The sequence below is a fragment of the Pinus tabuliformis genome, chromosome 5_2, assembly GCF_031772625.1.
Source record: "Pinus tabuliformis cultivar Carrire ecotype Pingquan chromosome 5_2, CPIR1, whole genome shotgun sequence".
Classification (NCBI taxonomy): Eukaryota; Viridiplantae; Streptophyta; class Pinopsida; order Pinales; family Pinaceae; genus Pinus; species Pinus tabuliformis.
The window spans coordinates 387,218,755-387,224,404 of NC_142306.1; positions in this window are offsets into that span (position 1 = coordinate 387,218,755).

Consider the following 5,650-nt stretch of genomic DNA (forward strand, 5'->3'; position numbering starts at 1 on the left):
TATCTTGTAAGCTTGGTCTGTCCTGACCCGGAATTTCGCAGGTTCTTGCCAAAAATCCCTCAAGATTTCTTTCATTGGGATGATGAACCTGGCGATCCACTTGGTATTAAAAATTTGTTGCTTCTCAGGAAATTTGTAGTAGGTGTTGATGTTTGTCGAAGCGATGGTGGCTATGGGTGCTTCATCATGACCCCTGATCATCCAGTCATTTGTGCTTGTACACTGCAAGATCCATTCGATGGTTTCAGTGCACGGGAATACTACTGGATGAGCCGCTACTTTATGTAATTTTGACCTCTTTATGTTGATATATGCTTAGAAGTACTCCTGTGTTTCTAGGATATCCTTCTTAGCAAATTCCTCGTAAATTGCATACCAAGGGAGCCTGAAGGTTTTATTTATGTTGCAAGTCGTGTCTATAAATATAGGTGGTTGTTCTTCTAGATTGGCCTCCCATGCCCCAGTCCCCGAGGTGCCTTGAGCTACTTTAGTAATCGGGTGACCCACCTCGTCTTCAAAAGAAGAAATGGATATGCACTCCCAGAGATGGCATGTCAAAAAGGCAATCTCATGATGAGAGAGATGGCAGGAAAATCAATTGCAACTGTAAACTAAAAGGAGACTTAGCCGATGAAAGGAAGGTTGTGGGGAAGGCAAGTCGCACAGTCGCAGATGTTAAGAATGCGACTGTGCGATTGAGGCCAAGAGGTCGGGGAGCAAATGCAAGGTTGCAATGCGCAAAATTTGGTCGTAAATCACATACGGGTGGTGGTCGCAAGTCGCAAATGGTCGCAAGTCGCGAAGATGAGGAGTCGCGAAGTTGCGAGGGGAACGGTATCGCGGCCACAGGGCACGTGACTACGGCTCAGAAAGGCTCAAGGAAGGCCCTAAATGGATTTGAGAGACTGGGGTCACTCTCAAAGGGATGGAATTTTAGCTTCCTGATAAAATGAGGAGATCATATGCAAGGCGAAACTAAAAAATTCTAAGTGCAGGCACAGGGAAAAGGCCAACGAAACCTATGAAGCATGAAAAGGAGAGTAATGCTAAGTAAAAGGCTAAACCCTAGGGCGAGGAATGAACTAGAAGTCAGGAGCGGCAGGCAGTGACACTTGGAAGGAAATAATGATTATAGGAGGGAGGACCATTACTTACCGGAGTCGCACGCATGCGCGACTTTGGATCGGAGAGGCTTCCAGCTTCCAATGCGACCAACAGAGCCTTGACAAATGCGACTCGGTGCCCTCATATTTATAAAATAATCACACGTGTGGAGGTCACGAGGGTCGGGAGTGTAACTATTGCGACTTTGCGACTCGCAAGTCACGAAGTCGCATGAGTCGTGAGGTCACGTTGGAGGATGTGAATAGGTGGTTCGACCTTGCGACCTTGTGAGTCACAAAGTCACATAGTTGCACAAGTGACTGACGGTAATTAAGGCGACTTTGTAACTTTGTGACTTTTATACTCGAAAGGTTGCGAGGTCACAAGATAGCTGAGAGGTTGGAGGTGCAACTATGCAACCTTGCAATGGTTTGCCATGGTCGCAATTATTAGTGATAGTCACGTTCCGACTCTGAAACCAACCTACCAAGGCGGGAACTAGCAACTTGGCTTAACTTAGTTAAAAACTTGGATTTCTCTTTAGGTTTACTGACACTGACGAACCTTTGGGCAGGACCTAGCGGGGCAGAGCTTAGACCTGATGTAGGGGCTCCAAAAAATTTAATTGTTACCCGAATTTTTAGGGGTGTCGTTGCCATAGCTACAACAATTGGAGATTTCCTAGAAGAATCTAGGATCTCTGATGTTTATGGGCCTCACTTAAGGGGACTTAAGTAAATATCGCTTCATGGAGCTGCAGGTCCCACTGATGGTATTCTGGGCCTCCCTTTCGAACTTGGTCAGTTGTCCTGACTGGCCTGACATGATCTTTGCACATGCAATAGGGCACTACCTCCCGTTGTCTTGGACCCAAAAGGGAAACTGAAGTTACAGTATGAGTTTTGAGGTATTCCCGGTATAGTGGTCATGGTACTCTGGTGTTTCTCTGCTGCCATCGAGCCTGAGAGTACCCGGCAAAGTCACTACCTAGAAATCGCGAACGTTGCTCCACTGCCAGCGAGCCTGGTCAGTACTCCGGTGGAGTCGTCGCTTCACATATTTGCGTAGGAAGTCTTTCTCAGTCCTTTAGCCCTTATTATGAAAAGATGTAGGTGCTCATTGGCACTTATTTTTCCTGTGCATATATGCACTTATTTAATGAAGGCTTAAAACCTGGGCGAACGAGGGATCCCGACTTATTTGACTTGCAAAGAGGTTGTTTTTGGTTTTTCAGAGTCCTTATTGTTTTCCCGGGATATATGTATACTCATTACTGGCTTCTTCAGTTTCTCTTTCGTTCCCAGGACTGCGGGTGAGCTAGAACGGCTTCAAGAATTTTTGACCATGTAAGTAGTGGGGATAGACTGACGTGGGCGCGAATGAGGACCTGTGTGTGCCATCGAGTTCCCCCTCATCACCAATCTGGCCTATTATATTCTTGTCACGAATTAAGCTTTATTCTGTTAACAGATCTGGAAAACATTTGTGGGATCCAAAGTGCAGGGTTGCTTCAACTTTAACCTACCATCTCTACTTTATTCCAAAAGACAACGATTAAACTAGAAATCAAAACTCACTGACAATAAATGGCGACTATCTATGAAAGAAATGGTAGACTATAGTACAATGTGGGGCCAGTAACTCTGGGGTTTCTAGGTGAAATAACGTTTGAGGTCATGGTCGTTCACTGGGAGGGCTTCCACTCACCCTCACAGGGTTTGTAATTTGAAAGTGTGATGACCAATTTTTTCTACAATCTAGAATGGGCCTACCCACAAAGCTTGAAACTTTGTGTGTTTGCCTTTGTCCTCATGAGCCCAGTCCCATTTGAGCACGAGGTCCCCTACCTCAAATTTGTGGGACCCTGCAGATTTCCTATCGAACCATCTTTTGATCCAACCTTGGTGGATGGCGAACTTCTCCTTAGTTTTAGACCTTTCCTCCTCTAGTTTTACCAAGGTATTGATTCAACTTTGTATAGATGGGCACGGGGTGCCCTGCAACTCTTGAGCTAGCCTAAGGGTGGGGAGATACAGATTGGGTGGTAGGATGGCTTCTTTTCCGTATACAAGGAAATACGGGGATGTGTTGATTGAGGTTTTGGAAGTGACCTGATCAACCCAAAGAGCATTACTGAGGGCCTTGTGCTAATTCTTCTACTGCAAGAGCAAGGTTTTCTTGATAATAGGAATGAGGTTCTTGTTGGTTGATTCTACCAGGCCTTTTCCTTGGTTGATTCTACCAGGCCTTTTCCTTGGGGATTGATGCCTGGGTAGTTTAGCTCAACCCCTTGGAGTCCTGTACTCATGAATGATATAGGATGTTCTTCATGATCGCATTCCTTTTGGGTAAGGACCGTGTCCAATGATGAATCTGAAGCGAAAGTGTACAAGATAAAATCTTTGTTGAAATCGAGGCTTGAAAGGGAAGGTGCTTTTGCAATAGCTGCTTTAATCCAATCAAAATATTCCTTTTCTTCCTGATCCCATTTGAAAATTGTATCTTTCTTTATTATGTTCTGTAAAGGTTTAACAATTTGTGCAAAATCTAAAATAAACTTGCGAAGGAAATTAAATTTTCCAAGGAAAGATTGCATACCTTTCTTGGTGTTCGGCTAAGGGATATGTGCTATGGATTTTACACGGTCTGGGTGGACGATGATTCCTTTCTTGGTGATGATGTGGCCTAGCAGGTTACCTTCTGAAACCGCAAATATGCTCTTCTTAGGGTTGAGAGAGATCTCATATTTCCAGCATCTTTCAAAAATCTGTTCCAAGTGTTGTAGATGGTCACTTCTTCTTCTTTTTTAAACGGTGAAGTCGTCTAGGTAGACCACCACACTCTAACCCATTAACCCTCGAAAATTGATATACATAGCCATCTGGAAAGTCACCCCAATGTTTATGAGTCTGAATGCAATATGGCAAAACATGAATATCCCCCACTTCATTTGGAATGTTTTCTTAATCCGGTCTGGTTCTGATACCAAAACCTGATTGTAACCGGAGAATCCATCCAGTAGAGAAAATACCTCGGCTCCTGAGATGGTTTGGAGGGTTTTATCCATGGAGGGAATTGGGTAGTTATCTTTTTCCAATACCTGATTAAGGTTCCGGAAATCGATGCATAGGCGTATTTCTTTGGATTTTTTCCTTACTGGCACCAGATTAGATACCCATGTCGAGTGTTTGACCTCGAAAATAATGCGGGCATCCAGAAATTTCTTTAACTCCTTTTGTATGAGGGGTTCCAATGCGGGGTACACCTTCCTCAGTTTCTGCTGAAATGGTTTGACTCCCTCTCTCGTAGGGATAACACACTGAATAATCTGAGTATCATATGCCTTCAGGTCATCATAAGTCCAAGCAAAGACATCGCAATACTTTCGAAATAAATTGATGAAAGCCTGTCTTTCCTCTGGGGTGAACCATGTTCCCAAGTTAAACGTACTTGGGATCAGACTCAGTTTCAAGATTGATTTGCCCATGCAAGAGAGTGGAACTATGCGTCTTGGCATTTGGCAGACCTCTAAAATGATTCTGAAGGTCAAAAAAAATTTCCAATGACACCACTCCTTTTGGTAAGGGATTTCCCTTCCGATAATCTGCCTCATCTTGTAATTATTTCTCATGTTCCTCTTCGTTGATAGTCGCGTCTTTGAATACTTCCACGTTTGCCATGAATTCCAGGATCTATTGGTCATCATTGAACACGCGCAAGTTAGTTATGTTGTCTGGTACTTCTGATTTATACATAATTTCAATAGAAAAACCATCTCTAAGGGGTGTGAACCTAACTGCGGCATTAGCTAGAGTATCATCAACAGCGTTGTTAAACCTAGGAATAGACATGACATTGAAAGCTTTAAAATAATTTATGAGATGCCATACCTCTTGCTTGTAGTTCTTCAAATGCAGGGACAAACAATGGATGGTATTGTGTACCTGTCTCGTAATGATTTCCGAACCACCAATTACTTTCAGGAAGTTTTCTCTTAAGTCGATAGCCTTTTTTAGGCCGAGCACCAATGCCTAATATTCTCTAGTGTTTTTGGTACATTGGAATTCTAACCTGCATGAGATCAAAAATCTATCCCCTTTGGGATTTAGTAGGACGCATCCTGTCCCTGCTCCAGCATGGGTTTTTGAACCATCATAGTACAATGTCCACGTCTCCATGTTGGGGGAAGGTAAACCTAACGTATGTAAGTTTAAGCAAAAAATTTCTTCACCATGGCTCAGGGTTTGCATGGGGATTTCAACCTGGGTATCCGGGGAAACAGTCGACGTCTAAGGGTGATAGCACCCAAATGAATATTCAAGGAGGCATATTCAACTGATTGGCTCATTGGAGCTTTCAAGGTTGGTTACAGTATGTTTCATACAAGGCTCACTATTTATCCTGATCTAGTTATTCCTTCTTTTGTAAGGCAGCCACAAATGAGACCAATCTGTGGAGAATTAGCCCTACAGGTTGCAAGACCAATCTCTGCTGAGAAGAAGACTGTAAGCTTCTGGGATGTCCACAACGATTATGTCAATGCACT